This window comes from Haemaphysalis longicornis, unplaced genomic scaffold (genome assembly GCF_048455015.1).
Source record: "Haemaphysalis longicornis isolate Haplotype H1 unplaced genomic scaffold, Haemaphysalis longicornis Haplotype H1 scaffold_5, whole genome shotgun sequence".
In the NCBI taxonomy this organism is placed as follows: Eukaryota; Metazoa; Arthropoda; class Arachnida; order Ixodida; family Ixodidae; genus Haemaphysalis; species Haemaphysalis longicornis.
The window spans coordinates 166,700,225-166,712,583 of record NW_027526385.1 but is presented as its reverse complement, the minus strand read 5'-3'; positions in this window follow the sequence as shown (position 1 = coordinate 166,712,583).

Here is a 12,359-nt window from a genome sequence, read left to right as displayed (position 1 = left end):
GGTACGGCGCCATTGACATTAGGTTTTGTTGGTAAAACAGGGTTAAAAGACCTTCCAGAATACGTTACCATCAATGCTTGCTAGTTATCCACATAAAGTGTGGCGCATCATAAACCCCACCTAGATCAACAGTATTGAACTAACACATAGTAGTAATGACCAATCTGTACTCTCCCCCAGTCGCCCTTAGTACTTAAGCCGATATCGGAAAACAACTTTGTTAATAATATGCAGCGTTAATATGCACTCAAACCTATGATGATCCCCTGATGTTTTCCGTTGCAGTTTTAGTGCGCATTATTACAAAAATAACCGAATCATTGAAAGTCACAATTTAGCATCCTTTATAGAGCACTACACACCTGCTGCATTCATGGTCGGGATTCTGCTATTAAACACAAGCCTGGTAAATACAGCCCTATAATATTACCTTATTCCAATGCTACATTCTTGAACATGTTCTCTTTCGGATGTGGTAACATTTTTTATGTTAACTTATTTTTCACGTGTGCTAAACACGGCTTCCTTAAGATTCCTTTTTGTCAAACTGGAACTGTTATCTTGCACTCACGAACCCAAACTACACTTGACATTGAACAGTGGCTCACGCATAAACGGCGCATTTCTTGACTTATATAAAGCATTTTCTCTCATATATACAGGTAAAACAGAGTACAGTCGACTCCAGGTAATCCAAAGTGACCTAATTTTATTTTTGTGTTACTTAGAAGGAATGTGCTGGTCATGGCAAATTTGAACATCGAATTTATTGGACAAAACTGTTCGACAAGTCGAATTTAAATCTCATTGCATCGGGTTTTTCGCAGCTTTTTCGAATGAGAAGCTTATCGGTGACCATCACATCTTAAAACATAACAATGTTCAAGCGGCAAAGCAGCGCTGTGTTTCCTGCAGATGGTGCCAGATGGAGCCATCGCAAATGAGGCACTGCACGTCGCCAAACTGGCAGGCCAGTTGAGACTCGCGCCAGCGTATGAATCCGTCTTTTTCGAGTCCCTCACTTTTCTCTTCGAACTACTGCGCATTTTGAGATGTTTGCGGGGTGGGAGATTCAGGCTTTCATTTTAGCGTTTAGTCTCAACTATCATAGCAACCTGTGTTGTATGCTTGCGTTGCTCACGAAGGTTGACAATCTGAATGAAATAAATATTACATGGCCCATGGGGACAAGCGTCAATGTGTTCCTAATTTTTTTTTGTTTATTTGACATTTTGGCCAATTTGTAGCCCACCTATTTGAAACTACGCCTACAAGCCAATCATCGCTCATGGCTTGAGTTGTACCTTTTCATAGGTCAGAGCTTGTAGTAACCAATAATCATGAATTCTCAACCCGTTTCCTTCTTTTACTATTACACAGCGTTCTTTTCTAGATCCTTTTCTATTTTTATTTTTGTAACAATTAACCTAACTGCTTTTCATGTGACATACACTGATCATTTATTCCTTTTTACGAAGCTATACAAGTCGTAGAAATACCGAGATATTGCAACAAGCTATTTGCGCAAATAACTCCGCGTGCAAAGCATGAATAAAGGAACGAAACATTTAGGGCGAAGTATTACGGGTTTTTTTTTATTAAAGATTCTTCTGAACCTTCATATATACCATATAAGTAGTATTCTTGAATATGTATAATCTCAACACCTTTTTGTAGTACACTCGTCCTAGCATTACGCGTAAATTATATATCATCCCTACACTTAAAAGTGCCAGCCAAACTCTAGGCTACCACCACCATATCTTTATACAGCCCCTGTTCCCTGAAAACACTGCTGTGCCAAATATTATTCCGTTCTAAACTTAAATGGGTTCTCTATTATAGGTCCCCACTGTGAACTTTTTACTAATTCTCTTGAGCTTGCTTTATTTTTTAGTTACCGTAAGTACAGCACATTTTATTTGCTGTGTCTATAGTCGTACATCAAGTGTCCCGTCCCTCAAAAGAGCACCGTGTTTACTGGAATTATAATTTGTCGATATTTTCATCATTGCCTTTTGCACAATACTAACTAGCCTAACCCGGTTACCTACGCTAGTCAATTTTGTACCCTGAGAAGAATACGTTAACACAAACAAAGATGATAAAAATTTGGTAAGAATGATAAATTCCAACGCTAAGACATGGTTTCAGGAGTTCATGTGTGCACGAAATTTTTCAATAACAACCCCAGCCCTTGAAGAACCCCCTCCCCCTCCCACTCCCGTTTCGAAGACCTTATATTGCAAGGTTTTTCCTCGCATTGTCAAACCATGTAACATAAACCTGTCTGATTTCTGTGTATGCTATATATCATCCGCCCACCCTCTGTAAAGCCTTTACCCTTGAGGTTAAACTAAACAAAATAAAAATAGAAAGAAATAACCTTTCTGGGCTTTACAATATGCAACAAATATATCATTCGCCAGATGCCAACGGCAATACCTTACCAGTAATAAATTATTGAAATTTAATTTGAAGTAATTGAAATTTTAATTCCGGCGCATTTTGTTTGTAACGGTTAAAAACATGAAAGAGAAGAAACTGGCGGCCAAATTTTGTGGCCTTAATTTTTCCGACTATTTCGGTGGTGATAAGGTGCTAGGCTTCCAACAAGTTATGATTGGCGAGAAATTAATTGGGCACATGGCGGCAGAAATTCACCACAAAACAAGACTTCATTGAAAACCAGACAAAAGAGCATACACAACACACTGTAGTTCAACATGACGAAACGGGAAAAAAAGTGGCCTGGCTCGAGTGAATGCGTCGGCAATCGAGCGTTGCTCCTGTTAAGGTTGCTGTCTGCGTTCTACTGGCCAAAAAATGTACAAACGTATTTGTTATTGAGGCTTTTGTATGGGTACGCCCGCTCAGCGTGTTGCAACAAGTAATTGAAAATCGTTATATGGTCCCATTCTGTATCAACACCAACGTAAAAAATCAATCCCGATGTTTTCTGTATGCTCAGGTAGTCCGCTAGGCACATGGACTCGTACATTCTCACAATTTTATATATACATATTGAACTGTACTTTACTACTGATCAGATGAGCGCTACGTTGTGCCTCGTTCAAATGTGTGCTGACCGGTTGTTTACGCGAGGTATGTAAGTGGTCATGAAGAAAGTGACGCGCCTACGTAATCGCTTCGTGGAAGACCAGGGAATTATGTGAAGAGCGTGCCTTTACGTTATGTACTCGGGCTCCCCTGCCCGTTTTTCTACCTCGCAATAGCCAATCTGCATTAATCAAACATTGCTGTAAACACGAGAGAGTCAGGGCAAGCATTCGCATTCTTTCTTTAATGGCTTACACCACTCTTCGCGCGCTGGCGCTGTGAAGTGATTGTCGTCTTCCTCTTCAGAATAGATGATGGTGATATATACAGATTCCCGCTCTCCAAAAGTGCGCTAGGATGGTCTGTGGGGCGCGTCTTTTAAGCAGTTGTGTTTCTCGGTCCGGTGCCTCCCAGTAGAGCGACGTCGCCTTCCTCTAAAGTTTGGCCGATCGCTGCATTTAGCTTGATATTTCTCCGCTTTCCATCAAGTTCTCTAGGTGCCATCTTGCCCCCCAAGTCCTTGCGATCTTGCACTGCCTTTTCTATCTTTCTTCGGTATCTGCAGTCATGAGACCTCGTGTATCGTTGAGGTACTGTTTACCTCCACCAAGTTGCGCAGCGTTTATTAGCATAGGCTCGACAGGCTCGCTGTGCTAATAGGTTAAGGGTCGATTAGTTACGCTCCTTCCACTTCTGTTGCGATAGTTTGGAGTTCTTCCAATGCGTTCGTCATTCTGCCGATTATTTTTCTCACGGAGGTCTCAAGGCTTCTTATACGATGATGAAATCCTCCCCAACTCGTAAGCACCATTTTTGGGTCGTCGTACCATTTGATGAATTCACCGATCATAGCCGCGCCGACTGCACTGTAGTCGACATAAATTTTCATCTGTAACCTTTCTGTTCTTGTAAATTCGGAATTATTTTTTTTTTGGGTTAAAGTTTGATCATCAACGGAAGCACACATCTACTCACTGTGGCTCCTAAGGTCCTCCTTGCTATTCTCCGTGCTTATAATTTCATTCGTTATTTTTCCTTGGTAGTCGTGTTTCGTCGATCGAAAACGCCAAAATTCTCGGTCGTGTTCATTGATGCTTATTTGCAGCAATATTTTTTCCAGGTGTCCGGTTGGTGCCATCTTTTCTTGTCGGAAAAGTGGCAGTATGTCTTCGCTGAAGTTGTGGCCCGCTTCTGAGTTGTCATTGAGCGATCTGTTTTCCATCGTGCATGCCGACACGCGAAAAACGATTCTAACATTCGTGTTTGCTCGGTCCCCGAATCACTGCCTAATCAGGCACATAACATGAACGATTGCTGATTTGTCCAGTTCCTCTTTAACTGTTTCGGCGACACCAGAGGTGAAATGTTTCGGTATCGCCTCGTCATATCTATTGGCAGAATCACTCTTCTTAATTAAGCCTGGTTGTTAACTGTACTAGCCTCTTCGTTCCAATTTCTCGGTTGGTGTTCAGGTTCATGTTTTCTTAACATGGTAGACCTACCGAGAACCGATCATTGCTCTTCGTTATTTGCTCCTCGAACTGCTCCAGGATTTTGTGTTCTGAACTCGGTTGACCATGTAGTGTTGCTAGGCCGATCGAGTCGAAACTACAATCTTTCTGCAATTCGTTCGTAATTTCTTTTCAACCACTTCGATGTGAAGTACCATGACCTCCGCTCTTTTTGTAGCTTTCAGCTCCTTTTGTTTTCGTGGTACTTCAACTATTCATTCAAGCGTTGTTTCTGCAGCAATTACCTTATCAACTAGTGGTTTTATTTCTTCCGTGAAAAAATCCAAATAAAAATCAGAGCCAATTAGCAACCCTACAAATCTCGGCGTTTCTGTTGTCTGTGGCTCGTCTGCAATCTGCTTGTGCAGTTTCTTCATTTTTTCGCTGATTTCTTTTGTGGGCCCTGCAAGACAGTTACGGATATAACTACTTTTAGTTCTTGAAAAACAGTTTCCGAGCTTTTGGTTTGATTCCCTACATTTACTTGTACCACGTCCATATTCTTCACTGTTTCATTATCGCCGAGCGAGGCGATTGTCAACCGTGCTTCTTTGATGAATTTTGCTCCTATTGAATCCGCGAGTTCGGCTGTAATGAATAATCTTTGGATGCCGCTGTCGAAGTCTCGTTCAAGAGGTCTCGTTCTAAGCAAGCTACAGCAGTTTGTGGAAGCACGCATTGCTTTCCCAGCTGTTCAATGGTATGCACTCTGCACGCGGTCAATTCTTGTGGTTGCACTATTGCGGCAGGTAGTTGAGCTTGTGCTTCTCGTTTCGTTCGACACATTGACGTACCCTGCCTTCCTTTGCATAGTTTGCATCGCACATTTGCTCTGAAAACACGTTCTGTGTGGTTCGGCCGCGTACAGCTGAAGCAGGGTCTTCTGTCTGCGAGCGCAGCCCTTTTCTATCAGCATGCTGCGCCGACAGTCTTCCGTCGCATAGTTGTTTTGTTTGCAAAAGATGCACACCCTTTCGGATGTGCTGTAAAACTCGCTGTTGTTGGAAACTGCCTCGTTCTTTCTCTTGTCTGTTTCTGAATCTCCGATCTCTGCTCCTTTTCTGTCTCCTCTCTCAAGTTTACTCGGGCGAAAAAATTGAGGCAGTCGTGTTAAGGCGTCCGCACTTGTCTTTTCTGCTGACTTGGTTTTCCCTCGATCTAACCTTTCTCAGTCCTGCCTACTCTTATCCATCTCCTTCAACTTTAACTCCACTGACAACTCTGATGGAATTACTCTCTTCAGCGCTGGCATGAGCATTGGGGCATAAAATCCGGCTTTCACATTCACTGAATCGAGGACGAGCATGTTCACTTGTACGGCTTGGAATATCTTTCTTAGCTCTTTAGTATCTCTCGCCTATTTTACCTTTGGAAGGTTCAACAGTTCCCTCATGTGCAAATCCACAGATGTTTTATGCGTTCCGTACGTGTCCTCCAATAAACATATTGCGTGGTTATAGTTCTCCTCAGCAGATAACTGCCTTTCTTCTATTGTAGCCGCTGCCTTGCCAGTTAATAAGGGCGTCACGTAGTGAAACTTCTGGGATTTACTCATGTAAGCTTGTCGTGAACTGATGGATTGTATTGATTCCAAACTATGTTTCACTCCTGCTCATTTTCATCGAATTTTATGAGCTTCAGCTTCGGTAGCTTGACCAGCTCCATGTCATCTGGTCTGGCGTTGTGCTGAGTTGTTGGTGGTAGCGGCTGGCTGTTAGTATCGGCATTTACTCTGCTTGGGATGGACTCCGCAATGCTTATTTCAAGCTTCAATCGGATAGCCATTAGGTTCCTTTCGCATTCAATTATTCTATCAAATTCACTGTCTGCAACTTCGTTCGTCAAATACGGCATATTTTGGTTGTTTGCTTCTTTTAGTCGCGCTTCTAGTCACTTGAGCTGTGCTTGCGTTGAGCAAAGCGGCATTCTTTCGAATCCTTCTCCTATTTACTGTTCGGCTGCGTTGATGAGCTGCGTCATTTGTGACCGTGAAACCTTTCTTTTCTTTGTTGCAATCTCTTTGCCCATCTTGGAATGTATTTGTGTGAAGCTCGGTAACGTTTCAGTCAGCTCGTCGGATCCCGTTGATTTCCGCGACAGTCTCCGTGTTGTCTAGACCAGGTCGATCAGCTGCTCCGACGCCGTCATCTTGTCTGTTGCTCCAAGGCAAGTTGCTGGCGTTGGTTGCAGAGAGATAGAAATCCTGGTCACAGCACCACTTGTAAACACGAGAGACGCCGGGGAAGCGGTGGCATCCTTTTTTTTACAGTTTGTCACCAGTGGTCGCGGCCTTGTGCTGCGAGGTGATGGTCGTCTTCCTCTTCAGAATAGGTGATGGTGATATTTAACGATTGCTTTCAGAACATGGAGAAAGATGTAGACAACAATTAACTCGCAGACTGGAACTTCGTAGAAGAAAACTCCCCGTCATACCTCCGAAAACCCACAAGGAACAGGTGTCACTGCTGCAGTAAGATATTGTTCTAGTGAGCTCAACCATCGCAGAATTATTATTTTAGTGTAAATGACGCAAATGACGTGTAAGATTATATTTCTGACCTTTAAACTATATCTGAGCCTGTTCGTGTGCTAAGAATTTTTCCCAGAAAATAAACGTCCGCCTAAAACGAAGCCGTAAACTGAAAAGCAAAGCTACACAGTTTTGTTCCTAAACTTTTCAGCTGAAGATAGGGTGACGAGGTTAAATACATATATTCATTTTCAATGTTGCTGACTTGGCAAACCTGTTGTTAATAAGTATTAATAGCGACGTCACACCCGGGTGATTTCACCCACACCAGATCACCAGCCCACGGCTCAGCAGCGGCAACTACGGCAGGCACACCAGCTTGCTGAGAGAGGATAGGCTACCATGATTGCAGCTTCACATGACCAAGTGTGAGAATCTTTTATTCGTAGAAATATCAGCGCAAAACATTCTCAAACCTCAGCGATGACGCCTGCCAATTTTTGCTTGAGAATCATCTGAAGGCTGTTCCTGATTCAGTCATCGGCGCCACTTCTGTAAGGGCTTTACCGGCAGCGTGTGTTTACAGGAATAGGTGCAATCCGTGTCTGAAATCTAGCACTGCACTTTTTTATATCTCGTCTTCGGTATTGAGAACTTATTCCACGAAACAGAAACTGATCATCTATGGTTGCTGTCTTTATATCTGATCTTATAACGTCCCACTCATTGAATATGCGGAACTTCATACAGACCCAGTTTTGTAGAGCCCTCGCTTCAAAGGAACACCGGGGCCCCTCCACTCCACTTCAACTCACGCTGCACCATTCCCGGCCTTACAAAAGTACGAGACGTGTGATTTGAAAGTCCGCGCAGGACAAAAAATTGCTTACCCACAAGTTTTACCTAAGCAGCGCACCTATTGCTATCCGGACGCTACGGCAGCTCAACCAATACCGCGCACGCAGTGCAACCGTGGCCTTTGCTCGCTTGTGGTGCCCTTGACTACGCAGTGCGCTTTACCGTAAGTTAGTTCAGCCCGCTTGTGAACTCTCGACATTGCCAACGTCAATTTTCAGTGTATTCGTGAGATGTCCGTTGGGTACACTGCGAGGCCATCCAATGCAGGGCGCGTTATGTTCTAAACAAGTCGGTGGCGAAAATATGATTCACATTGTAAACCATTCGAACGAGTGACATAGACGTGTGCACGCTGTAAGATTAAAAGATACATAAAGCTCTAACATCTTATAACAATTTAAATGCTCGTAAAACAACAGGCTGTATTGGAAAAAAAATTGCCCCGCATCTGCTGATTTCGCTGAAATATTGTCTAGAGAGGATAGTTTTCTGTAGAGCCTTCAAAGTAGGTATCTCTCGTGTCTACCCCTCCCACCTCTAAATTTTCTTCCCCCTCGGTCTCTCCCATTCCACAACGTCCGCTGTGGAGATTTTATCAAATCAATTGAATTTTCCCGCGTTACGCAGCTCTCGCGGTCTCTGTAGAAACCTTTACTTACTGCAGGACTTTTAAAACCGCCACGATGTATGATCGCGTGCTGGATCTTTTTTTTTCAAATTGGTGTAAAATATGTTAAACACGTCTATGTATTTGTGACAGCAAATATAAAGAACGTCTTTATTTTTACCCAAAAAACTTGCCTATAGCAGGTGTGTACTAATATGTTGTCAAAAATATGCTTGTGTTCTTTTGGCTAACAAAGAGGGCAAGGTCGAAGTATTCAGCCCCTATTTAGTTGTGTGGAAGGTTTGCCTGTATACACTTTTCGTTTGTAACTCAGAGTTTTCGTTTGGTGGAAGACTGAATCAAGGGCCGGACAGACTGATAGACAAGCATATGGGCAGACATAGATACAGGCTTTGACTAATTTTAGGAATAGGTATCCTAAGAAATATCTTTAAAAGGCCATTAGAATACCGAACGACAGCATCTAAGAAACATCTCTAGTATTTGTGATTGAGCTCCTTTCCCCACCGAAATATAAAAATCTGCTCCGTATCGCTGTTCCCAACAAAGCGACAAAAGAATGAGTGTTGAACGGTTTTTGAGTGGTGCAAAATATGTGGCTTGTAGCTGCATTTTTTCTCTGATATAAATGAACCAGACGTTGACTACATCTTCGTGACCAGCCACATGTACTTTTGAGCCTCTGTGTAAGCATTGCCTTTGCTACACTGCGTTAAAAATGTATCAGTGAGCCGAAAGTAAAGCATCTTTTCTTCGTGCATTATTCACGAATCAGCAGGCGAAACGCAAGTGTGGTAGTCTGTTTTTTTAAAGTTATATCTTCGGTGTTTGAACTTCTAAAGTAGCCCAACATGATATAGAGAATCACCGCCATTATTATTGACTTTTTCACTACCAGAAAACTTATTTACTTTATTTGGGCATCCTAGCGTGCGCGGTACGTGGTCATTCCGTAGTTAGTCAAATCTACGCTTCACAGCACCGGAAAGGCCGGTGGTAATATTCGCTCATACAGATAGAAATACACGCATTAGCGCAATGCAGAGTTTTGTAGTGGGCCAACCAAATCAAAACACAATTTCCAATCGTCAATCATTGGTACGATGGGACAAAATATTGCCTTCAGCAATTTTAAATCCAGAATAGAAATTTGCGGATATCTGAATATTTGTGGAGGTGAGTTTAAGATCTTACAACGTACATTTAGGTTTTAAACTTGTTTACCGCTGCTGAGCATGAGGTCGCAGGCTTGATCCCCGGTCACGGCGGCCGCCTTTCTGGTGAAGGCGAAAAGCAAAAACTCCCTTGTGTACGAGATTTCGGCGCACGTAAAGATCCCCAGGTGGTCTGGACTGGACTGGAAAGGACTTTATTGAAACAAACCCTGCAGTAGGCAGGAGCCGGGTTACGGCTCCGCCTCGACGTGGCCAGGCGTCGCGTCTTCTTCTGCGACCCTACTCTTCACAAGCCCGTTTTACGGAGCCCGTGCCTTTCGAGCGCGGCGAAGACCTGCTGGATAGCCCATGACTGGTCTGTCTTGCTTGCAGATTCGATGGCTCTCTGGAGTTCCTCCGGATACTCTTTGAAGTGCGCGCCGTCTGGGTCGGCGGCCCAGTCCCACATGATGTGCCACCGGTTGGCTGGTCCTTTCTTACACACACTGCACTGATCACTCGGGTACTCGTCCGGGTACATTTGGTGTAAGGAGGCCGGCGACGTTGTCGACGCTGTTTGGAGTCTTCTTAGATGTATCGCCTCCTCGCGGCCCAGTTCCCGGTGGGGCGGCGGGTACGCTCGTCTGGCCAGACGTAGGGTCTTCAGTGTTTCTTCGTAGCCTCTGGCTCTGTCTTTGGTTTCCGTTCACCACCCGTAGTAGGGACGAGTGCCACCGGAATTGTTATATTGTTATATTTGTTATATTTTGTTATATTTTGTTACATTTTGTGTACATAGATTGTTATAAATAAATTGTTATATTTTATTTTCACACGTTACATGTCGATTTCTCTGTTGCCTTGATTTCTGATGTATTTATATGCCAGACGTCACAGCAATAAACTTCAGTTGTTAGTAAGCGCCTCTGTGTCGTGCCCTCCCTATCGTCCTCGTTTCTTGTTTGCGCTGTGAATTCAAGATTTTGGAACACCAACTCGCCCAAGCATCAACTTTAACCCTACAATCAATCAATGTTTACTCTACTGTAGTTTTAAAGATGAAGCCCTCATCTGGAAATGCTAACTAGTGTCGTAATGGCTTTCTTGCTACGCAGATTCGTTATAAAAACAGTTTTAAACTGTAGCCTACTTACTAACGGAAACTAGAAATTGCGTTGCGACTTTTATTCCTCAAGAACGGTGCTTCTGCTTGAACATGCAGACATTTTGTACCCTAAAGAATACGCGAGAGGCCTTTCTGGTGTGCGGACGCTATGCCGAGAGTTCACTGAACGTTTCTCTCAACCGCATAAACAGCGGCGCTCTTAACAGCATTAAAAGTACACCAATTATACACAAAGTTCTCCAAGTGCCACCAATACAGACAACTTGATATTTTGTATTTTTCTTTATCAGCAGCGCACCTGTGTAAGCTTCAGGTTTGTGCGGTGGGGTCTGACCAAATTGCACGGAAAATAAAGCCCTTCCACTCGTTGTGAAAGCTGTCGGAAGGACAGAGCAGTGATTCGTCAAAATAGGCTGCACCGCCGTTATCCGCCTACTGTTACCACCCCATGCAATTCAAATTTCCCGCCTTGGCGCTGCTCGCGTGAACCCTACCTGAAACTGCGAAAGCGGAAGTTCTCTTCTCTTTGTGCTTTTCTCCCCGCACGCGCCGGCGTTCAACTCCCACATTTGGTGTTAAAAAAACGAAACCAATGGGCGTCCTTAACTAAAGGAATGCGAGCGCTTCCGTTATTTACGTGTATTTTTCCTCAAATTTACCTGTAGTTTTCTTTGTGCTAAACAACGGGAAGGTGTATATCAAGCACCAGCGTTTCATGAGTTTCGAACGCATTTCACTATATAAACCACTTGGCTTTCGAAGCCTCTGGGATACGCCGCGAACAATACCGTTACTTAAATTGGATTTGATTCAATTGGCTACACTGGCCAAGGTTGACCAGTTTCGCGTAACTCCTGGCGAGCCGTGCTGCGCAAGCGTGAGGATTGGATGATATTGAATTGGATTGTATTTGGATTGGTCGATAAGCAGCAGTAAGCATGGTAATCAGATAATGCTAGACAAACGGAAAGCTAAGAATGCCCAGCTGCACCTTAGCTCACTCTACGCATAGCCGCTTCGCTTTAGAAGTCTCTGGGTAATGCCGCGGCACGGGGACCATGACCGGCTACACCGTAACGCCATGGCGATATGCTTGGTTCCAGCGAGCGAGCTCGGACGAGAAGGCGAGCGCCTAAAGTGCACTGCACCTAAACAAACGAACGCCATGCTTCCTGGCGTTGGGAGAGAGCACGAAAGCAGCGTGCGTCATCAAAGAACTGAGGGCACGCGCTTGTATCTAGGCCTAGGCTCCCGGTGAAGCCTGCCAGCTGGGATCAACTCTATCACGGGCCCGCTCCCAGCAGCGCAACAAGCAAGCCTGAGAGCCGGTCTCAACTCCAATCACAAATGGCGCGGCATAAAAACAGTCGACTGACGCAAAAGGACAGATAGCTGGGCTCAGTCGCAACGTGGTCATGCGCTGAAACAAACGGCACAGTTTGCACAAGTCGTGGAAGGCTGGAGAAGCCATGGAGCTGTGGGTCAACCTAGCGTCTCCCCTGGTATCTGCTGGGAGTGTAGGGGGACCGACAGGAGAGGCCTCGTAAAGCCT